The 25069-nt window shown below is 49.1% G+C and overlaps 1 protein-coding gene across 2 annotated transcripts in view; it reads right to left on the reverse strand.

Moving 5' to 3' along the window:
* The window catches only part of peak1 (pseudopodium-enriched atypical kinase 1), an 87554-nt gene extending 65666 nt beyond the window's left edge, over window positions 1-21888 (reverse strand). For both annotated transcript variants that reach the window (XM_029252339.1, XM_029252338.1), the window contains exon 1: window positions 21819-21888. The gene's annotated coding sequence lies outside the window, so the exon portion shown is untranslated. The remainder of the gene's footprint in view (window positions 1-21818) is intronic.
* Between the last annotated feature and the right edge of the window lie 3181 nt (window positions 21889-25069).

The following is a 25069-nucleotide window of genomic DNA, read 5'->3' on the forward strand; positions in this document are numbered from 1 at the left end:
CTTATCCTAAAGTTGCTCCAGTAAGACTTCACAGCTGTATAAATGAGTAAGCAATTGTAAGCTTGTAACAATCGTAACCTTAGCATTGTAAGGCACTTTGAAAAAAAGCATCAGTTAAATGAATAAATGCAAAAAGCCCAAACGGTGACACTGTTCCAGAAAAGAGCCTTCATCTAGGAGAACATTCCAGAAGTCAGTGAGCCATCGATTCCACGCGAAGTGCGAAACCTGCAGAAACTAACCAAAAAAGGAGAGAAGGCTTTCTTCACATGTTCTGGCCAGCGCCAACAGCTCTGGTCATTCCAGAAGCTTCCATCTGCATGAGCTCTTCACTTGTCTTTGCACAGCGCCTTTGTGTCTGAAGCATAAACATAGCTGCCATGGTTATAGTAACAGTCTGAGAAGTAGAACCCTTCACAGCATTAAAGTGATGGTGTAGCCTGTTGCAAGCAGGCTTGCTCCGTGGCAACACGAGATCCCACCGCAATCGCAGGGCTTTTATTATTTCCATAACCTAATGTGACACCTAATAAAACACAGCAGGACAGCTAATTATTATCCCTTAGTCTGGTGTCACGTTAGTGGTGGCAAATGTTCGCTTTGTTGTGCAAAGGGGAGGAAAACAGCAGATATAAAAGCATCTTTGAAATCTCTGCTTACTGGAGCTGAAAGGTGAGAGATCCGAATGATATCCTTTTTTCTTGGATCCCACTCCTAAGCATACGTCCACCTGCAACAGGGGACCAATCAGCTCGTGGAATGTATGGAAACCCCGCCCACTGTGCAGCCACAGGGGAAACCGCGATGAGGAACACCACAGGAATATTGTTCTGCCGAGCACCTCACTTGCAAGAACAAAGCCATACATTTTTTTTTTTTTTTTTTTTTTAAATAAAGCTTTATGAAAATTAAGACAGGATGGCTGGTTCTGGATTTGATTCTGAAAGCAAATCCTGGTTCAAGGCACAGGCTGTATTGTGGTGGTCATCTTTTCCAAGGCCGGAGTCCAGAGAGGAGCGTGTCCAGGCAGTGAGGACGTGGGAGTGGAGTGTAACAGGGCAGCGGGGCAGAGACTGACATTCCAGAACCCAAAGCCAACTCCTTTTGAAGATGACATTTGAGAGCTCAGTGGGCAGCCCTACACTCCACACATATACACACTCAGAATGGTAGAATTTGTCCTGCGATTAGCCTTTGATGGGAAAAACGACAGCTGCTTTCCATAGACCTCCCCCCATCCCCACCCAGGGAGTAAGGACCACAAGCAGGAGGGCTGGTCTGGAGTGTTGATTACCTTGCAGAAGGGGGTGGTGCTTCATAAGTTCATAGCTTCAAAATCTAGTTGCCATTCTTCTTGAAGGCCTTGGGTCCAACTCTCTTGCAGAGAACTTCTTAAGTGACCATGACCAGTTGATAGTTTAAGAGTTTACCGATTCCTGCCGATTACCTATATCCTGAAAGGTAAGTCTGACATGATCATGGTCAGGGTCTTTGGGAGCTCACTGAACCCACTTTGGGAAACCTGGGACTTACTGAAAATGCTCTTCTTAGTGTGTGACAACATTATTAAAGAACTCGTTGAGACAAAGTTGTGTGGCTTCACCAAACCTCTTCAAAGTCTCCAACAAGCTACGCTGGGCAGCAAGGGCCACCTCTACAATATGATCCATCACTTGTGTGAAAGGCCAAATTTATCCTGGACAGAAGACGAGAACATGTCATTCGGGAAAGTGAGACTGGCTCCTGTACGGCAAAGCCAAAACACGCTTCAAAGCTTCAAACAACTATCTGCCGAATGTGCGGTCCTACTCCCGAAGCAACACAACTGGGCAAACGTAATGTAGGGAAGCACTCCAGAGCTAGGAAAGAGTCTTAACAACATGGACACTCTGACGTCCATTCGGCAGGACTACCCTTGTGATTTACGGGCAGCAGGGCTCAAAGGACCCGGGTTTGAATCCCTTCTCCTGCTGTAGTAACCCACGTGCAAGGTACTTAACCCTGAATTGGTACCGGAAAAATTGCCTTGCTGCATAAATGGTAAATCACTGTAAGGAGCTTAACACTAAGCTGCTTTAGAAAGAAGTGTCAAACAAATAAATATAAATGTAATTCAGTCACTGTCCAGAGAGGTTCATGTTCTATGTCGCAACACGCCACAAATTCGTTTAGTATAAAAACAAAGCCTTTCCAATAGTGTGTACATACCACAAGGGAGGGAGAAATTCAAAGCCCCCTTTTGGGATTTTGTTTGTTTAATTCCCCCTCCACTTGGTTTCTATGGCAGAGCATATTCCCACATCTCCTTTTTTGCAATTTCCTCTTCTCCCCCCACCCAGGCCAGGCCAGTCCAGTCCAAACCCCAGTACAAGAAAGGCAACCAGACCCCACATCAACTGGAACCCACGCAGCCCTTCAGGGGGATGGGGGGCAGCCATCAGAGAGCCCCGCCCACCTAGGAAGAAATGTCAGCAAGCTGAGGTCACACGGGAGCGGTTGTGCCGCACTGGGTCGCAGTGGGCTGCCCCGTTCGCCTCCCCCGGTGGCCTATGTCTGTTTAGAGAAGCCAGCAAGGGTGACATCTTCCCATTGGCATGTCGAACGAAACCCGTCCCACCTCTGGGTCTGGATGAGCCCGACACACACAGACTGAGTTCCAGTTCCACTAATGTCACAGGCAGTCGAGGAAAAAGAAAGGAGGAGGAAAAAAAAAAAAAAAAAATTTTATAAAGCATGAAAGAAACACTTCAAATATGGTGCTGTACAACATATCGACGAGTGTGTGCCGGGTCTGGAGTTGGTGAATAAAACTAACCCACCTGTTGGGTTTGCAAATAAGAGCAGCAAGTGGAACCATAGGAAAATGAGAAAAAAAGAAGCAAAAGGAGCAGCCAGTGGTGCAGTGGTTAGAGTCCTCACCGTGTAATTGAAAAGTGCAGATTTGAATCCCCTCTTACCACTGTAGTACCCCAATCAAGGTATTTTCCCTGAATTGGTACAGCAACAATTACCCGGCTTTAAGTTTTTATATCATTGTAGAGTTTAACATTAAGTCATCTTAGGCTAAAGTATCTGCTCTTTAGAGGAGTCAAATTATAAATAACAAGTACACGTATCAAGGGTTTACGTTTACATATACATTTATTCATTTGGCTGAAGCTTCTCCCCAAAGCGACTTACAACCTGAATTTTTCCGCTGAGAAAACAATAAATGTTATAAAAGCAAAGCAGAAAAACCCTCCAAAATCCATAAGTTATTTTAAATAACGAAAGATATTTTTATAAACGTATATTACACTGGCACTGGGACTGCAGCGAGGTCAGCAGCATAGCAACCTTTAGCACACCTTGGTGGGCATTGGGGACCAAGCAGGGATGGGGACGGGCAGCTCTGAAGAGCGCAGCCCGCAGGCGCCGTTTGTGCGAGGGCATGGCGCTGCGGGGCGAGTGATGCCCTGACCCTCCCACAGGGACCCCCTGCTCAAACACACAAAGCAAACACACTTGGGAGGGCTGGGAGCTCTCCACAGTGCATGCCGGGTGCATGGAATAGCAACTGTGTTTCACGCTCTGTTGTTCAGTGGAATACTGTGACACACACACACACACACACACACACACACACACACACACGCGCGCGCAATGAATTCCGGTTTCTCTACCCAGAGATGCATTTACCCACATTAGCGGGAGAGAGCAAAAAAAAATTAATTGAAAAATAAGTAAATAAATCAAACACTCCCCTCCGTGCTGGTTTGATTCACTCTGGTGCTGATACAGCAGCCACCAGAACGACCTCATCATACGCTAGAACGTAGGGTTGCGGCCGAAACGAGGGTCTGGAGGATGTTTGATGGTTGCAGGATGGTCTCAAAAAGAAACACAGCATTGTAAGTGCATTACTTCACTGGCACGATATTGATTATTGAAATATTTGAATGATTATTGAAATAGTAACTAAAGCAGAACAGTTGTGGATAATGTAGCATCCATATCCACTTTTTATAATGATGTTCTAGTTTGTTCATGTCCAGTTGGTACGGACATAAACTGCGTAGGGCTCGTAGCGTAGTGGTTACAGCCGCTGCCTTCGGACACAAAGTTCACAGGTTTGAATCCCACCTCTGGTGGTAGTACCCTTGAGCAAGGTACTTACCATAAATTACCCAGCTGTACAATGGGTAAACAACTGTAGGCAGATTAACCTTAAGTTGCTTTGGAGAAAAGTGTCAGACAAAGGAATAAATCTAAGTGTGTGGCCAATACTTGTACACCAGGGAGAGCAGCAAGGAGCCCGTTGTTAAGCAGCACTGTTATCTAAATGTGATATTACAGATGGCTGGGGAGGGGGGGGGTCTGCAATTTTGGTAAACTTTGAGCTTAACCACAAAATGAAGCAGAACCATAAAAGCTGCTGAAAAAAACCTGTGCGACAAAGTCTGAAAGCTCTTCCAAAATCATTTTGTGGTGAGGGTGATTCAACAAAAGCAGCATGAATTCACACACCACAGGAAGGATGACTGGTCACTAATACCACATACAGGAATGCTGAGGGTCTCCAGGTCAAGATAAGGTTAGGGTCATTATTTAAAAAAAAAAAAAAACACACAACATCATGGAACCACTGCGCTAAGTTTTCCCCTCCACTGGATTGGCTCGATGGGTGAAAGACAGGACGCCTGCGACAATTGCATCACCGCTTGGGGGGAAAAGAAGGCATCGGAGGAGAGGCCAGGTGCATCAGTTGCACACGAATGGCACACCACATTAGTCATGGGCCTTTTGCTCGCCGTAAGTGGGAGTGTGGGTTAACCGGTGCTGTGACCCTAATTTGTCCTCTCCTACAGGGAGGGTGTCCCAGACACACACTCTGCACGCAATGCTATATAAGGGCCGGAGCCCCAGCCAACTGCCACCATGTTTACACACCGTCCTTGTATTTCTCCTATTTAATAGGGCTGGGTTGCCAAACACCAGCAGCCTCTTCAGTCCCACTCCAACACTAATATTTATTGGCCTCTGTGGTGGGAGGGGGTGGGCAGGAAACGTTGTGAAGTGTGTGTGTGTGTGTGGCGATGCTCCAGAACCTGGACCCGGCGCACCCCACCCATGTCGAGGTCTGGAGGAAGCGATTCCCCCCAAGATCCCCGGCCGACCAGCTGTGCCCCGTCGTTGAGAGTGACAGGAGGTGTGGAGCTGGAAGCGTGGTTGGTGTGTGTGTACGTACGGATGCAGGAGAGAAACGGGATGCAAGGGGAAGAGGGAGCTATTAGCAAGCAACAGGAAACATCTTACAGAAAGTTTCCATGAATTCCCCTCCTTTTTTGTCCAACTGCATGGCAGCACAGTAGGTAGCACTGGTGCCTCACAGTGCTGGGGCTGTTAGGGTGTGGGGTTTGAGTCTGGCTCACTTTGTGTAGAGTTGGCATGTTTCCCTCGTGTTTGCACGAGTTTCCTCCCAAGGTCCAAAGATGTGTGTTGAGTGGACTGGTGTCTCTAAACTGTCCATAGTGTATGTGAGAGAGAGAGAGAGAGAGAGAGAGAGAGAGAGAGAGAGAGAGAGAGAGAGAGAGAGAGAGAGAGAGAGAGAGAGAGAGAGAGAGAGAGAGAGAGAGCGAGCGTGTGACTGCCCTGCAACAGACTGCAGATCCAACAAGAGGACAGCCTTGCACCCAGTGCTTCTGGAAATGGCTCTGGGTTGCCGTCACCCTGACTTAGACAAACAGTTAATGACAGGGAGCATGGTGTGTGAATGTGTGGGGAAACCAGTGAATATCAAGTGTGTAAGCACATTTTCTCTCTAATACTGCAGCAGATGAGCACCTGTCAGTCACCACCGGAGACGTTAATTGGCTGAACACAAAAGCACACAACATTCATGCGTCCTTCCTGATGGAGCTGGAACAAGAAGAAGGGGAAAAATGCGAACAGATCGACAGAAAAGAGGAGCGATGGCAGAACGCGTGCGGCAGAACCATTGACAAGGCGCTGAGCGCCTCTAATGCGGGAGGACTTTGATCATCAGCTCTATCAAAGACACGTCACCGGGGGGGGCGTTGATGCCCCCAGTCCCTCCCACGCACCCTGAAAGTCAGCAATCCTCTGGGGGCGAAAATGCAATTACACGGAACCTGCGGTACACACAGCACGGGTCACACAGTTAACACGCAGCTGTCCATTTAGACGAATCTGATATTTGAGTGCGAACATGCGATGCACCCGGAATCACAAACGCAACCCCAGGAGAGGAAGAGATGTGTGTGAGGGGTTGCGCGCTTAATCATGAAGAATAAAAATGTAACGACAATGAACCCACTTAGGGGCTTCAGGCTGAAGAATCAATAGCCTCACGTTGGACCATAAATGAAGCTTGACTCCCGTGGGACGGTTCTTAGAAATCCACAACATGGGTCCCGCTCGTCCCTGGGGCCTGTAGGAGAGTGGATCTCGATGCGGTTGATTCCAGGAAGGATCCCCTCGGCGAATGTGGAATAAATGGCACATTTCAGCCCAGTCTGGAGTGACACGAGGGGACACAGCGCAAACGCCAATGTGTCACCAACATAATCAATAAATCAGAAGAGTCCGACCGCCCTTGCTGTGACGAGGGCGGTGCCACGGGGCGGGAGGTATTAGTCAGGGGATGGATGGCCCCGGTGCTTCCCGTCCTCCCCAACAAGGGAGCCGACCCACACTCGTCAGGATGTGGTCGTTTTTTCCCCTCACGTACATACCGTGGATGTAATTGTTCCCGGAATGGCAGTCACACAGAAAAGCCCCGCCCCCTCTGAGCTCTGAACCGGGATGAGAACTGCGCCGCAGTAACAGCGCTCACGGTCAGCGGTTATTATGTTTTTAACCGGCTCAATGCCTTGCACTGAAAAGATCCTCTCTGGTTTACGTAACGACCCCAATTTTCCGAGAACGGGTTCCGATTTCTACTTATAGCTATTTGAGCATTTATACAGTAGAGTAATTTTTCTTTTTTTACCATTTCCAGTTTGGGGTAAAAACCTTGACCAGCGGTTCTACAGAAAGAAGTGGGATTCGAACCTGGATCCTTCCAGAGTAAGACAGCAGCACTAACCAATTGCTACTACCTGCTGCTCCACTAAAATACATAATACTTGGTCACTCACCATCATTAACTGCTTGCCCAAGTCAGGTTCGCAGTGGTCCGGAGCCTATCCCAGAAGCACAGGAGTCAATGCTGAAGACGGGACGTCAGTCCATCGCAGCAAATGCACCAATACCCATATCACTAATGCTTTTCTGGAAACATTTTCTTTAAAATCAGATGGATACAAATCTGTACTGTTCACTTCTGCAGCCTTACAACTGTAATTACTTTATTCCTCACTTTCTACTTGCAGCTGATCCTGAGGGTTACTGTGTAGCCAAATGTTTTAAAAAATTCAGAACAAAACAAATTTTAAATTTTTTTTAAAAAATATTTGGACATGAATTCTAATGCTGTCGCTTTAACGTAGCGGAATCAATCACGCTTACACCGCGGACACTTTGGCTACAAATAACCATCTGTGAATTTCCCAACTTAATTCTCTTTGAGCAGGCGACATGTAATTAAGTCTCTGAAGAGGGGACGTCTGCGCTCAGTTAGCCGATCGCTGTTTTTGAAGAAGAAACAAACGTGAACATCAAGTCACCCACAATTAAAAAACCTTTTTGGCACAAGTACATCCTGAGCTGGGCAAGTTTTTCCTTGTGAGAGGCGGGGCGGTTAGTCAACTTTCCGAGCAGCACGACAGCGGGGTCCCTCCTCAAACCAAGACCTGCAGGTTCTTTGCCAAAACACCACTATCTCATTCTTCTCTGCCCTATTCATTTCTCTAAAACGAGAGGTGCAAAGAGCTGAAAAGCTGAGCAACGCTGATAAAGAAGCAATCAAAGAAAACCAAAAGAAAGATGAATATCTGCATACAGTAAAAGTCACCAAATCCATGGGCAACTGAAGAGGGAGCAAAAAAAGACATTCAAGCGGAAACACCTCCAGATGCTGGGGATGAAGAGGACCTCCACTGCGCTGGAAGCCAATGCTGTGAGTACACTCTCGGGAACAGTGCCCCTGGGTGCCGGGAGTCACCGAAAAACACGGTCGCCCGCCCGACTCGCAGCACCCTCTGTGTGACCCTTCCCATGACGCCCTGGAGTGACACCCAGTTTTAATAAGATGGCTGCCACTTCCTCAGCCTAATATGGCCTCCCTTTGGTGGGATAAGCAGAAAAGTAACTCCCAACATCTCTCGGCTATCAACTTTCCAGCCAAACGGCTTTTTACTTCCATTAATTTTTTGCAAAACAACAATATGGCCGCAGTAGCAGCAGCACCTTTCCTCCCGAATCCAGCGTAGAGAGACGACCTGCAGTGGGGTTAAGGGAGCCCTTAAAAGCGGGGTGTCCGGTATTGGGTGTGAAAGCCCCGATAAGACGTCCTGCAGAAAGAAAGCAAGCGAACAACCTGCAAACTTCGACAGGGATAGCCGCGGGAGGTCTGTGAAGGCTGCAAGTGAACAAGCAGGCTGGCTTTCCAGGCAGCGTAAGAAACGATACAGAGCTGCGTGCATGTGTGTGTGTGAGGTGTGGGAGCGCCACCAAGGATACTGGGGCACGCAGGCCCTGTTCTCCACTAATTCATGGTCTTTTCATACAGGCTTCAAGGATTCTCAGCAGAAAACCGCAGTCCAACACGGAGTGCCACAGAAATGCTTTGCGCACAATAACTGTGTACAAGTCTCTCCTTGCAAAGCTCATTTCTCATGGAAAATTACAGCTGAGGTCTGAGGAATTCCTGTTTCTCCGTCAGTGCAGCACAGCACGAGACATTTTACAAGCAGCACATGGTAATCAAATGAGGTAGGCGTGGCTCGGCAGGCCTCTCCTATTGCCTGCCATTCCGTGGGGCGGGTCCTTTGTCATCGGCGATGTGCTTCTCCGAAGCCTGTTGACAGTAAACATTCTGAATGTGCTCAATAGATCCGGCCATCTCCAACCAGCTATTATTTGAACTTGAGACGTTGGGCTTCAAAGGGTTCTGGAGCGGCTGACGGACTGGCGCCAGAACCCCGAGGAAAGAGCGATGCAATATTAACCGGTGCCGTTTGATCACTCTCTGCAAGCGAAATCCGCTGCGCTGAGCATCTACAGCAATGATACAGAGTTGCATACTAGCTGATGTGGAAGCCCGTTTAGGGTCAGAGTGGTTATAGGTAGGGGGGCAGGTCCAAGGGTGGTATGGGAGAGAGAGAGAGACACACACACATGGCAGGCATCCCCGGAACAGGCTCTGCTGCTGTCACTCTGCAGCGCAACGTTCACGCCGCCGCCGTCGTTCCGGGCTCGGCGCTCCGCTGTTGTCGCCATGCCAACCGCGGCCGCATGCCAACAGCTAACTGCCCCCACCACCCCCCATGTTCAACCACACTTTGAAATAGGACTTCCGCTGCAATGCTACTACAGCTGATATCACACCATTCTCAGACAGGGACGTCACACTCGTCTCCAGAAGGCATCCTGGCCGCAGCTGCAGAGCCGAGGGCCGCATTTAGCCACGGCGGGCTGCCCTGTGTTTTTGTTTTCATCGGCCAAGGCAGAACGCGTCGGAGGCATGCCGCCATGACGGGTGACAACAACTCATACGAGCGGAGGTTGTTATTGCAGTGGTAAGGTGTGCACGTGCTGGAAATGAGTTTGGCATGCGGCTAACCTGACCCCCTCGTCCAAGAAGCTGAAAATGGTTCGCGCGATGCGACCCCAGCTCTCTGGCACCAATCCTACACGCACCAAAGTGAGGGCACTCAGTTGTCTGAGGACAAAGGCCTCGGGGTGCGACAGCTGCCTGTCTAGTGTGGCCGTGCCTTTCCCGGGAATCGGCAACAATCGATACGTCCGTTTGGAGCTTGATCGCACGCGCACGCACCACATACCCGTGTGTGTGTGCGCGCCCTTCTAGGAGTGCTGCCCGGGTGTGTGTGTGTGGGTGGGTGGGGGTGCTGCGAGACGGCTACAGAGCTCAGCTGCTCTCCGCATTCAAAGCCGTCATGTGGCGTCACCGTCGACTGAGCTCCCCCTGCACTCTCAAAGTCAGACCTAACAACAAGAGCAAACATTAATTTACATTAATACAGCTAATGTTTTTCTCAAAGAAACTTACAGTGCAGCCCTACAGTGATTTACCTATTTATACAGCTCAGTCATTTTAACTATAACAACTCAGGTTGAGTACCTTGATCAAGGCTACAACAGCAGCAGGTGGGATTCAAACCCTGGTACTTCCAGTGTACAGCGGCAGCCGTAACCATTACGCCCCCTGTCCTCCCTAAATATCTCTGCCACGCATATGAATATGAGGATTAATTATTCCAGAACACCCGTGAGAAATATCAGAGGGTTTATTTGGGAAAGGTAAATGTCACCGAACAGGGGGTGGGGGTTCATTTTTGTTCCCAAACCCGTGTCTCTTTCCGGGGGCTGCATGAGCCTCGGTGACCTAGTTATCCCAACAACGGAACGGTGGCAACTCATGTACTGAGGCCCTAATAAGCATGAAGTGCAGCAGCAACATTACCCCGGCAGAAAATCTCACACTCCCTCCTTCGACTTCCTCCCATCTGGTAATTTATTTTGCTCGGGCGTTGCAGGACTTCACCAAAAAAAAATAAATAAATAAATAAATAAATAAAAATTAAAAAGTGAGGGGGGGGGGGGGGGGTGGTGGTGGCGATAAATAGTTCAAAGGCGTTCTTGAAAAATTACTCCAAAATTACTGTGCGCACACACACAAAAAAGATCTAACTTCTGATAACAGCACCAAGTCCACATAAACATTGAGCAATGTAGCAGATTAAACCAGGCCATAAAGGCGCTTCGAACCCAAGAGGTAAGAAACCCTGAGCGTGTAAAAGGCCTTCGAGGACAGCCTGGAGGCAGAGGGAAGCAGCGGTGAACTGGAGCTAGAGAGGATGTGTGTGAGATACCACCAGCGCAGGTTAGCATAGCCCACCCACCCAGGGCAGCACCACTGTGCAGAAACGCCTGTGCTGTGTTTCATGAGCAGGCCTGGTGTCAGGCTATGCTGCAGTGTACCCCCTCTGGTGAGGGAGCAACTATTTTTAGGGGCTGGCGAGGCTGGTATCTGTCAACGTGTTTGGGGCACAATCCAGATCCCATTCCTGGCAGAATAGGACCATTGGCATGGACAAGGCGTGGGCGATGCTGTCCCATCCCAAAGCAGCGGGAGCCCATTCGGTCGTGGACAGGTTCTTCAGGCCAAAACGACCTCCCTCCAGGTCCTAGCAGCCTGCTGGAAGACTGGGCATGCTTCCTGGAGAAGCGAGCTAACGGCTAGTCCACGCACCAGCGCCGCAGACGTGTTGGGCATCACGAGACGCAGAGCTACGGCACTAGAGAAGGTACTGCTCTGCACAGCTTTGGAGGGACATCGCGAGGTTGTCTGCTAGGCGCGAGCGGCGTCTTCGGACCCGGATTTGAATCCTACCTCCAGCAGTCACGTCGTCACGCAACACAATCACTATGAATTGATACAGTAAAAATTACCCAGCTGTATAAATGGGTAAATGAGCAAGCAGCTTAGAGTACAACCCTCACATTGTAAATATCTTTGGGGAAAAAAGGATCAGCTGAATGAAAAAATGCAACGGGGACAGTTGGTAGTGTTATGGTTAGAGCCGTTGCCTTTGGACCCAAAGATTGCAGGTTTGACTCTCACCTCTGACTACAGTACCCGTGATCAAGGTACTTACCCTACATTGCTCCAGTAACATTACTCAGAGTAAATAATTATAAGTATCTTAACAGTGTAAGTCACCTTGGAGAAAAGCATCAGATAAATGTGATGTAAATGGAGAAATTGTTGCTGGGAGGTAACGTTGAAAAAGTCCCCTATTGCTCAACAGCAGAGGTTGATCTTTCAGTCTCATCAGCGTTGAGGTGGCGCTCAGAGGTGGTCCCCCTAACCCTTGCTGACCTCAAGCCTCAACCCCAGCGTGAGACCACTGTCAACACAGTGATTACAAGTGGCACCGGCAGATGATATAGCTCAGAGTCTGACCTTTTGGGCACCTGGGTGGGGCATTTTTGGTGGCTTTACTGCCCTGGAGCCAGGGGCAGCTGCTGATTTACAGCAGACGTGATCATGCCTGACCTCAGCCAGACACGAGGCGGATGGTGCTGGTCAGAATGGGACGATAGTCTGGTCGTCTAACCGACGCTTTGGATGGCTTGGGAGGTGCAGTGCAGACAAAAACCCGTCCCAAAGGAAGTCCCGTTCTGTAACTGGTTTTGATTTATTAAATGTATTCGTCATTCTTCCAAAATATCTGCGCAAGGAAGGGAAAGGTTAACTTGACCATGTGAACACAGACTATTTATTTAAGCGCTGCCATAGCAATATCCTCGGGGAATTTTAAAAAGCAAAGGAATCTGAGAAATTGTTCCAAGGCTCAGAAACGGAATCATACTTTCAGTCTGAAGACAGTGAGGGTTTCCACCCTCCTCCCAACCACAATGTTTCCTGGAACTGGCTTCTGGGGGTGGAAAAAGCAATATTACCTGTTACTGCAATCATATCTACAACAGACGGGAGGCCTTCCAGCTGGTTAACCACGACGAAGCGGTGGCGGCGGCCCTCTCGGCGGCCATGCCCCATGCCGATACCCACGCCACACGTTCACCATTTGCGTGTGGCACAAGTGCTGAAGTAAAACCTAGAACAGCGCAAGCTGCATGACTAAACGTGCGCATGAAAGTGTATGTTGGCGACGGAGTGGCCACCTAACTGGCTCCCCCGCCACCCACAATCTGATATGCTCCTGTTGTTCATACCTGGACTCCTTTCTCACGGCAGTTGGGGAGATCGGAGTGATGTGCAGCGAGAGCGGTTAAGCAGCGAGCAGAGTGGTGTCAAGTGCTGCAGGTCAGATGGTCCAGATTATGTGCGTGCGAAAGCGAAATGGGACGGCACTTTGCAAAGCGGTGTAAGGGCTGCAGAGAATATAAAGGGTGAAAAACAGAATGGTAAATAGATTAATGAAAATCATATCCCCGTTCACAGAAGAGCCCGACAGATGTTTTCAATGTCTTCTTGGTGCAGTAGTTTCTCTCTGCACTGTCACATCAAATCCAAACCAGGAGTGTGCGAGGGCCCGATCATTTGTGACCGATGGGGATTGTCTGCATGGACCGGACTACTGTCAGCCATAACTCTGAATGCCGCTAAGCTTATATAAGCTAAAATATACTTTCAAATATTTTTATTTTCTTCCTTGTATAACACTTTAATAGGTAGCTATAGCAATGACAGCTACGGGAACGGCTCTATCCAACAGACAAGCCGTGCTTCAATAATCGCGTGGACAAATCTAGGCTCTCGACCACTGGTTGATGCACTTTTTTTTTTTGTTGAAACCCTAAGTTGTGTGTCACTTTGGAGAAAAGTATCTGCTGATGCATAAGTGTAAAAATTTATGCATATCTTATAATGGGCCTGGACGCGACATTTGTCAAGCATGTCTGAAAATAACGAGGCGATGAGGAGAAATAAATGCGATGCCAAGATCCCCCGGTTTTTTCTGCTGACTGCCGTCTGACTTGTGTATGACATATCACCCGCCTCCCTTCCTGTGCAGAAAACGGGTCATTTCCTTTTCCTATAAAATCCAGTGTTGTTATTAGATTTGGACAAATGGTGCTTACAAATGAGCGCACAGTAGTGTTTGCAGAGACGACACCCCTATTGTTTCACGGGACTCGCAGTCATCGCCGTCGCGGTCCTGGCTCAGAAAATCCCAACTGTCACATCCGCAGCTCATCGGCCGCTCGTCAAGCCGGACAAACATTTCTGCAACGTCGCCGAAACATGTACAGATATATTATGCAAACCTACACATGACGACCTGATTTAGCTAATAAGGGATGGGATTTAAAATACAAATGACATTTCAAAAGCAATGCCTGAATGGGTTTCCAAAAAAAAAAAAAAAAAAAAAAAAAAAAAAAAAAAAAAAAAAAGCACACAAAAAGGGTATTCAGTATTTCTGCAAAAAATACTCCAGGCAAAGGAGGTTTTTTTTTTTGGGGGGGGGGGTGGAGCTCAAACGCGTTCTGTGCAAACAAAAAGATATTTTCCTGCTTATTGTCTGAAATATTGTGGAGGTGGTTACTGTAAGTCCATCAGTTTTCTGCCTTGGGAGCAGTGGGCACAGCGCGGAGGTAAAATAATGGCCGGGCCGCCTCTCGGCATCGTGCCGGAATACGAGCCGGAGCGACCTCCAAAGTAAGCAGCGGGCTTCGTTTCGAGGTCACCGAGTCTGCTCGGCGCAGACAGCAGCAGTAATAAGTCAATTATAATCATTGCAATCTGTGGAAACTTGTGAATAGGAGGATAAACAAAGGCAGAGGGCCCAGCTAAACCCATGAATTTGGGAGAGATGATCATCTCTTAAACGAGAGTCTACCTGTTAGTCATAATCTAAGCTTCATTCTTGCCAAAACACCTCTTTAGTGCAGGTGAAGTCGTGGCTTGAATCTCCAACTGACAGCAGCTTCTCCAAGAAAATTTAAAAGCACTTCACCGATCACAAGGACTCCCGAGGGACATGGTTAAGCACGAGGTCTCGGTTTTCAACTGATGCGTACATGGTTTCCGCAACAGTCAGTGTCCAGACGAACATTGCCGGGCCAGGTGAGGCTAAACTTGACCGTTGACGCTATCGGTCAAAACATGACAGTCTTATTTCTTACAAAGCTGTCAAGTGCTGAGAGGATTTCTATTTTAGGTTGAGAGGAAAGAGCAGGATAAAGGTGTGAGGTTCATCAGCTTGGTGACCAGTCTTAGGTGCTGTGAAAAAGGGAATCTGGCCTGTTTTTTTACGTTTTACTCCAAAGTGACTTACAGTGTTAAGATACTTATAATTATTTACCCATTTCTACAGGTGGGCAACTTGACTGGAGAAATTTTTAGGGTACCTTGCAAAAACAACTAAATTCACACCAACTCCATGACATCAGCAACCAAACAAACCCGGTCTTATGATGACCGTAATTCAGGTGATGATTATGATGAGACTAAGGTTATCATACATCATCAGTGAATTCTCTTGATAAGACTATAACGTGTTGAGGGGGGTGGAGCAGGAAAATCAACAGCCAGACCGATGGGACTAAATCACAGTGATGATCGACAAACCTCTTTCAACGCTTAAGGACACACGGGGAGGACGGAACTTTCCGGAGGGGGTCTATGTGTGGTCAAGTCAACACTGACTCAACAGCACTTAATAACAATGATTCAGGAAGACTGAAAAAGACGTAAGCTGTACGTATCCTCCACTTAAAAAAAAAAAAAAAAAAAAAGGCCATTTTTCATTTCTAAATATGGATGGCAGAGCTCCGAAGTGAGGCCATGGGACTGTGTAACTTGCGAGACCTCTGATCTTATCATTCTAACTCGACCGAAAGCACAACTCGAGCGGAGCGGCTAAATGGATCAGATCCAATAAAGACTGTCTGCCTCTGGCATTCCCACAAGAGCAATTTCCCACCCCCTCCGCGGTGCTGACAACTGTCACACACTGTCACATGCGGAGGCAGGAGAACTTCAGCCACACCTTAACACACACAGTACAGCTCTGCGTTAAGGGTATGGATCATAAAAAGAACCTGAAATAGAATCAGCTGCAGCGGTGAACTCCGAGTGTGTGTGTGTGTCACCTGAGGTGACCTGCAGGATTAATTACATCATTTATTTGCTTGGCTGACTCACACCCCCTGGGGTGACTTACAACGACTTACGATTCAACACCTCGTTCATACATTCATGTGGACGGACATCTACTGAGACAGCCTGCCGTTTTCGGCCCGTCCGCTCAAACGCTCGAGGTGTTTAACTCTGGCGGCCGCAGCCGACCAGAACATATTCCTTCCACCGTCGCGTCGGTTAATCATCACATCGGAATATTCTGCTCATTCGTGAGAACGCTGAGCAGCCGAGGTATGCTTTGGTTATGTTGGTATTAGTAGCGATATAGGAGTAACAAAACTGCAACTTTGTTACAGCCAAGCTCTCATTAATATTAAAATATTGCAAAGCATATTTATTTTATGCATTTATATTCAAGACCTTCCTCCCAGGTGAGGATGTACAGTATGCTGCATACAGTGATTCACGCATTTAAAGAGCCAAGCAATTTTTACTGTATATTTTCAGGGTGGGGGGGCGCGGTGGCGCAGTGGGTTGGACCGGGTCCTGCTCTCCGGTGGGTCTGGGGTTCGAGTCCTACTTAGGGTGCCTTGCGACGGACTGGCGTCCCGTCCTGGGTGTGTGTCCCCTCCCCCTCCGGCCTTATGCCCCGAGTTGCCGGGTTAGGCTCCGGTTCCCTGCGACCCCGTATGGGACAAGCGGTTCAGAAAGAGTGTGTGTGTGTGTGTGTGTGTGTATTTTCAGGGTAAGTAGCTTGATCAGAGACTCAATTGTCATGAAGACTAATACGGAAAAAAGGAAAAGGAAAAAAAGGACGACGACCAGCAACCAGAGGGAAGGAGTCAGTCATAGTGACACAGACACACCCCTTTAATCACTAAGAACGCAAGTGGAGGACAGAACTTTCTGGAGGCAATCTATCCGTGCATCAGCCACGAGTCGGCATCGATAGCACTTAAACAATAACCTTGATCAAGGGTACTAAAGCGGGGCAGGGATTCAAACCAGGACTCTTCAGCCTCAGAGAGCTGCAAACGCGCTGCCTATTGCCACAAGGAGGATTGGCTGGAACTCAAGCAAACTCGGGATCCCTTAAGAAATCCATCTCCAATGTCTACTCAAATCTTCCCGCGCAAAACCGTATCCACCCTCACAGACCATGACAAGAACAACGAAAGCTCCCAAAAGCTATAAAAACCACTGCAGGACTTTCCTGCTCAGTACTTCACGCAGGGTGACACTTTGTACTCATTGTTTTTTAAAGTTATGACTATAAATGTCACCTTCAGACTGTGTTGGCAGCTGGAAAGCCAGCACTACGTGCCTAAAATAGCTGACAAGTTTCGACAAAAACAACACGGAAAATGGTCTTTGGCACACAGGCGGCCAAGACGAGTCCACCGTGCGCAAGTTTGCACTGCAACTTTGTCCTTCCTCTCAAAACGGAAAATTCATTCTGCATGTATTTCGCAGACTTTCTTCAAAACAACTCAACGTTTGGCTATTGACAGCGATCAACCCATTTATGCAGCCGGTCAACTTTTACTATATGGCAAGTACATTGCTCATGGACAATACAGCTGGAGCTGGATTTGAACCCATGTCATTCAAACACATGGCAGCAGCCTGAAGCACCAAGATGACTACCACCCCTATTGGAAAACCATTTTGCAGCAGCGCTCTTAACAACAGAATATTTATTTCTGCAAATCTCGGCAAAGCTATTGTTTCGCTGACTAAAACGAATGGCGGTCAAAAAGGTTAGGGAGCCGAGCGTAACTCTGGCTGCGTTCGCCCAGTCACCTGTAACTTGACCCAACAAACGGCGGACGTTTACTCCGTGCCTCTTTGCTGCCCTTGACGTCATTCCGAAGGATCGGCCGACGACCCGGAGAATTCCCCCGCGGGTCACTCCCCCAGGGACTGGCACATGCCACATGGCCAAGGAGACATTAATCGTTGGCTGCTCCCCATCTTGCCCAAGTGCCCATCTAAACACACCCGCTCAAGAAGTCACGACTTGGTGAGAGCGCCGTGCTCACCTTAGGCCGGCATCGGCCTGGGAACCTGCCAGATGCAGTTTTTTTTTTTTTTTTTTTTTTTATGTGCCGCCTGCAAACCCAGTTTTCTCCCATTCGCTTGTCTCTGTGCGTCGACGACGGCACACGACAGGTGTGAGAGGCTCTGGCAAAAAGCCGTAACACCACCAGGCTGATTTCACCATTCAGGGTGGAACAACAGGAAACGGCGCCCAAACAGGCAGTTGCATCCACGGCCCTGCACACCTGCACCCGTTTCCTTCCCATCAAGGCACCGTCTGAAGGGGAGTCGTTCCGAGAACTGTTCGGACAAACTTTGCACAGTTTGGCAAAGTGGCGGCAGCGGGTGTGAAAGCACGGCCAGCTGTCATGGGCGCCCTTCCCCCAGGAGAAGGAAGGTCAAAGTAGACTCATTCACACCACCCGACTCACTGCCGCAGGTATAGTAGCCTATCGCAGACTCCGCAGGGGGTTGGGGTCCTTTACGAGGTGTCACAAACAGTTGGAGGGAGTTAGGTGGAAAGAATGAAGAAAGCGAACACTTGTAAAGCCTGGATAAGTGCAGGAGGTGAGGTGAGATGCCAGCTGAGGACACGTATGCAGCTCACTCAAGGAGGACAGCGGCACGTTCTCTCCAGAACATTCTGGTCCCGTTTTCGAGCACCTCCATCCGGAGCGCGACCGCACTTCACCGTGTGCCTTGTGTCGGCTGAGAGAGAGATCACACATCACTTTCGCTTAAAACTCCTGCAGCTCTGCGGGAGCTGGTGCGGTAAACTTGGGTGGGTTCAATGTCGATGTTGCGAAAATGAAAGCATGAAAAGGTTTGCGTATAAAACAACAAGAACATACCAGCACACAACATGATCTCGGAGGGGATGGGCAGCAGGTGGTGCAGTGGTTGGACGGAGCAACGGAGCAAATTCCAAATCCCGCCGCCTGCTGTAGTATCCTTAAGCAAGGTACTTACCCTGAATTGCAGTAAAATTACCCAGCTGTATACATGGGTAAATAACTGACAATACCTTAACATTCTAAGTGGCTTTGGATAAAAGAGTCAGATAAATGAATAAATATAAGCATAGAAATTAAGTTTCCAGAAATGTTACACTTGGACTGCTGGCGCCTTCTCAACTGGAAAGGAACTGCGTGTTTGTTTTCACCCCCGGGTTAGTCCATCAAGGGTTTTCTTAAAAACTTGTTAACAAGCCCAGACCCTTAACCCACTGGATAAGCCACTCTCTCGCAGCCTCTATTTTACTGCCATGAAGTCGTGAACTGCCCACCCTATCACCAGTTCCAATCCCACCCCCTAACATCCCACTTGGAGGCTGTTTTGGATTCGTTGTGCGAATTTGAGGCAGGACGTGTCATACAGCGCGCAAGTCTCAAGACCAGGCCTACCGCTACGAGCAGGACGCACGTAACGCTAATGAGGAAAGACACCGCCGGGCAAAGATGCAGTTCACCACCCGCTCACGCTGCTCACAAACCGTTTTACGTGCAAACACTTAACAAGCCCTAATGCGGTGTGCCCCGGCGAACCTAAGTGCGCTTAAGCGGCCGTGTCGCTGAGGAGGGGCGGGAGAGGGGGGAAGAAAGAAAGAAAAAAAAAAAAAGGCAGATCTGAATTCCACCGAGTTTTAAATAGCACGGAGAGCTGGAGAGGGCCATTTTCATTGCCCCGGTGGCCCCTGGTGATTCCTCGACTCTGGGACACATACACACCTGTTCCATACCTCACCGGAGAGGGGACTGGCACACAAAGGAGAGGGTGTCACAGAACACTGGCTCAAAAGAAACTGAGACATCAACACATGGGTCCAGAAAGTGATGCACAGCAGTGTTGTCCTGTTTCAATGCCATTTAGAAAAAAAAATTACATTTATTCTATAAATTTCTCCAAAGCAATTTACAGTGTTAAGCTACTTACAATACTTCACCCATTTATACAGCTGGGTAATTTTTCCTGGAGCAATTTTTTACGGCAAGCACCTTGCTCAAGGGTATTACACTTGAGGTGAAACTCGAACCTGCAACCTAGGTCCAAAGGCAGCAGCTCTAACCGCTAGACTACCAGCTGCCCAGTAATACCTTCCCAGTAGCGTGTATCAGAATGAGCGTGAGTGTGAGCGCGTGTGCGCGTGGCTGCCATGTGATGGACTGGCATCCCATCCAGGGTGCTCCCTGCCTCAAATCCAAAACTTCCAAGACAGGCTCCGAACCACCACGACCCCTGAACCGCACAAAGATGGGGGATTTGATACAATCAAATCAGGTTACTAAAGGTCAGCAACCCCGTACTGGACAACGAGTGAATAATAAGCGCAGCGGTAATTTGGGATGCTGTGTGTTTTGGGCCGCCGGCATGGGTTTTTTACCACAAAAGCTCCCCTGACTGATGTGATTTAAGAGTGCCTGCGAAAAGCCGAGAAGCGCCGTGCCATTTCTTGTTTGTTTGTTCTTTGTAAACACGTCTCCGCCACGCGTTCCCACTTGTTTTAAGGCTCTCTTTCTTGGAACCAGTTCAAATTCTAACGCGTTCTGAACAAGGCCGCTGAAGAGACGCGCCTCCAATGTTATTTCCCATAGCGCCCAACATCTTTCGGATGGAGAAGCTCTCGGTGGCGCAGACACCAGGGTCACTACGAGGCCACCGAACGGCGGATCAATGAAAACTCCGAGCAAGGAAAACCGAAAAGTATCAACGTCCCATCTCCTGAAACGTGGGATTCGTGAAAAAGTGCGCACAATCTCCACAAGGTACTATTGAGTAAAATTTCTACGCGGCTTGCTGTGTTCATCGTCTGAGCTGGGAAACCCTAAAATGAGGACGGCGTGTAGCCCAAAAACGTGTTTTATCACAACGCAAAGCAGCCCAGCTTCTCAATTTCCATTGTTAATTCCAAGCAGCTCCCATTTCCAAATCCAGCTCCAAACATGATAATGCAAGTCTGGCTGCATCTCTGAAACAAATCCATCCATTTGCAGAACTTTCTGGACTTTTTAACAGTGTGTGTGTGTGTATGTATGTATGTATATATATATATATATATATACATACATACACACATATATATACACATACACAAACACACACAGGGTGTCCAATATATGGCACCTCAATCAATGTGCCATTTGCGCCAATGTGTAGTCCATCATGTCAATATTAATTAATCATGGAAATGATCAAAGACGAATGTAAATGAGTATCATTTTGTGGAAAATGCTTTTTCACGCGTCATGTGCTACAGGACTAACACACGATGTCAATCAGGTGTCACAGGTGTCCACGACGTGTGAATACACACTCATTTCCATGTACACGTGTAAGACGCTTCGGGGAGCCTGTTTTCAATAGCGTCACCTCTCTCTGCATTAGTCTTATTATTATTATTATTATTGTATTGTTGGAAGGAGTCTAGTGTGTCAGACAACAGTACTCCTCGAGCCCCCCCCACACACAGCCTACGCTCCTTTCGCACCGATCGGCTCTCTCTTAGTTACACACACGCACACAGTACGCACACGCACACCCCTCGCGCCTGTGTTCTGCGCGCCCGCTGTGGTACGCCTGTGCGCGTGTCACCCCCGCTCGCTCGCTCCCGCTGTGTGTGTGTGTTGCGCGTGTATAATCTTTCTACCTTCTCGCACTCCGGACCTGAAGCCGCTGCAGCAGAAGCCCGACGGAGCAGAAAACGGTCAACTTTCTGCGCGCGGCTCCTCCATTCCCGCTCCTTCCTTTGTACCCCAGGAATTGAATTCGGCTCGTTCCCTGTGACGGTGCCTGAGCGATAATGTCTGGCGCGCGACAGCAGAACAGCGGTGCCCGCGAGACGAGCCCAGCCGCGCCGCTCCTTCTCTCTGAGGCACAAACTTTCCTCCGCGCGCTTCACTCCCTCCTCGCTGCTTCTCTCCTCTGACACTTAACTTTTCTCCTCTTCCTCCTCCTGCTCACCCCTTCCCCCGTTGTCCTGCCCCGTCTCCGCGTCTCTCGAACCCGCGTTCGGCCCCACCGTGCCATGCCGGTCCCGCACACTCACCGTTCGCGACCGCTTCGCTCCAAGCGAGAGTCCCTCTCTAGCCGAGCCGATCCGCTCGCGCACGGCCACAGCCGCAGTTCTGCCCCGGCCGCGAGCCCGCCCCGTGCCGAGCGCGCGCGCGCACGCCTCGGGGAGGCGCTCGGAGTGCACGTGACAGTGCCGTGAGTGAGCGCGCGCACGGCGGACAGAGAAAAAGAGGGAGCGCGCAAGAGAGACGGTGGGTCCGTTCGCAGCGTCTAGTTGTATTATATACAGCATGAATTAATAATACTACTAATAATAACAACAATAACATTCAAATCGGAATGTCAAAGTTTTTTTTATACATGACATTACAGTGAAAACCATAATTAGCAGGTTGGTCCATTATTACCTTAGCGACACATTGCGGGGTAAACGAGTCTTACAGCGCGAATGGACATCAATAGGGGAGGACACGTGTGTGTGTGTGTGTGTGTGTGGGGGAGGAACATGTGGTACAACAGGAATCCCCCTCCTTTCCCAGAGTTCTGTGAAGGAGGGCAGGGGGTAGCATGGAGGTGAAGCCGCCCCCCCATCCCCAGTGACTCATATTTTTACACATTCCACACATTGTTTCCCAGACCCACCATCACACCCAAGGCCCTCCAGCTGACCCACCCCCCAACCCCAGCAGGACCCAGTAGGGTGTTGGATCAAGGACCAGGCAGCAACCCTCTGGCTCTTCCAGGACTCGCGCGTTCCTCCTCATCTGCATAATCATGACGCTTCTTGCTTTATTCGTGACTATAATATTTTACTACCATCCAGCCTCACAGTAACGCGAACCCGCCACAAGGGGGCGCTTTGTTTTCTTGGAATTTCGCTCCTTCAGTGATTGATTTCAAAGTTGAAACGGTTTCGTTTTGAATCAATTTAATTTTAACAGCTACACCCGCACGCGCTGCTGCCCCGTGTCTCGAACAGTCAGCCAGGCACCGCCCACAATTTTAATATTCACATCCGCATGTTTGAGGCCTGACAGTGTAACAGAAGAGAAGTGATGAAGAAAGGGGCATATTTGCTCCTGCTGTCTGGAGGCAGGGTTCATCAGGGGTCATGTGGGGTCAAGGGAGGTCACCTGGGAAGACGCAAACACTGCCCTGTCTTTCTCCTAAAAACTGTCACGGACGAGAACTTATCAGCCCTGTGTGTGATCTGTTGCAGGGGGACCGGGGGCGGCTGTGGTGCCCCATTGATGTCATCTGGCAGTTCTCAGGGGTATTTGGGTCAGAGGTGCCTCCCAGAGATGTAGATGGAATTCCATCAATTGCGTACCATGTGCAGAGGAATAGGTTTTTTATATGCCCCCCCCAAATGAAAACTTTGGGGTCAAAACACAGAATTACTGAGCTAATGACATCACACATTCTCAAAATGTTTGTGCTGCACGAGGGCGCAGATGCAGTGGCTCCCCCTAAAGGCGGGTGTGGAGAACATGCCCTCGTTCCATAATGAGTTCCAAAAGAGAAGCGCGGTCACATCGCTCTTTGACCGCAGCCCCTTAAATTTCCGTTCCTCTTTTCCTCGAACCTTTGACTCCCTCTGACAGCATCGTGCCGGACCTTGCAGAAGCGCAGCGGCCTGGCGAGGGCACCGGCCAGCAAACGAAGGATGTTGGGCGTTTCCTGCTGCCATCCAGCCCCTCGCTTTTCCTTCTCCTGCTTCCTATGGGCCAGCTCCCCTGAGAGCCATCAGGCACTTAACCCTGGACAGGAAGTGAGGGGAGGGGGCTGGTTGTGGGATCTGCGCCCGCTGCCCTGCCAGCCCCCCCTTTCCTCAGCACAGCTGTGGCTTCACATCAAAGCGTGGGTTCAACACGTGGGGGGCAAGTGTCTGAGCGAAAGGCGTCGGTGATGTGGGGGCACCGCTGCCCCCCGATGAGCAGGGAGAAGAAATGCGAGACAGCGGATGCATTTTGTCAGCTGGACGGGACCTGGGACACCTGCAGCCGAGGCCTTGGCCGGGGACAAGAAACGGGCACCCCCGAGCAAACAGGAAGTGCCGTTTCCCTCTGCTTGGCAACACTGGACTGTCCTTTTCTTCTCTGCCCATTGAATGGAGAATATGAAACTTGGTCACTACTCAGATATTTAGTATTATTAGGGAGGTGGAGGCTCAGTTTATTATAATAATAATAATAATAGAGCTGATGCATTTCTATACGGTGACTTTCAACACTGGGAGCACGGTGGCGCAGTGGGTTTGGCCTATGCTGGTTCTCTGGTGGGTCTAGAGTTTGAGTCCTGCTCGGGGTGCCTTGTGATGCGCTGGTGTCTCGTCCTGGGTGTGTCCCCTCCCCCTCCAGCCTTTCGCCCTGTGTTGCCAGGTTAGGCTCCCATTTGTTGCGATCCCACCTGGGACAAGCAGTTTCAGTCAACGCGTGTGATTTCTACTAGATAAATACCTCGCTCAAGGATACTACAACCGGAGGTGGGATTCGAACCCACGCCAAGGCTGTAACCAGAGCAAGTGTGTGACGCAATGTGAAAGGGAGGGCACTGTGAAGCAACCAGGTAAACACAGTCCCAAGCTGGAGAACAAGATGTGTTTTTCTTTCACTGAGACTTTCATCAGCAGCCAAAAACACATCTCAGTTATGTTATGGAACATTAAGTCTTGGAAAGATGATTGTTTTCCCTTCTCCCCCCCAGCAGGAGGATCATGTGTCTTTCGTTACAGCACCGAGGTCACGAGTTGAAGTGCTGCTCCTTTTATGAAGACGGTGAAAGAAGCGGTCGGTTGTTGACCCTGCAGGACCGCAGTTCCGCCTCCAACGGTCAACACACCACGTACATCCCCCTCCGAGTAGCTCTGTATCAGAGCCTCCAGTAAATCCCAGTGGGATGTAATCAAATGCTGTAAAGCGCGGTATCTTTTGGCAAACGCACACGTTTACTTACAATTTGGCCAGAGCGCCTGGTCACCTCTCTAATTCCATCCGTTTTCGCTTGAGTAGCACTCATTTCATGGTGTACAACCATGTTTACTGGAATGTACTTTTGCAAAATATTATTGACTACTACTACTTTACCAGACTTCTTTCCCAATGGTGATTGTCAATGTGATATGTGTACACTAGCGTCCTTACAGTGATTTACCCATTTATCCAATGGGGAATTTTTCCCGTGTTAATTCAGGGTAAGGAGCTCGATCAAGGGTATTTGAACCCAGGTCCTCTGAGTTCAGCCACCAGTACCAGCTGCCCCAGTTATCTGCTCCTCTGTCACTAA

This window comes from Scleropages formosus, chromosome 5, assembly GCF_900964775.1.
Source record: "Scleropages formosus chromosome 5, fSclFor1.1, whole genome shotgun sequence".
NCBI lineage: Eukaryota > Metazoa > Chordata > Actinopteri > Osteoglossiformes > Osteoglossidae > Scleropages > Scleropages formosus.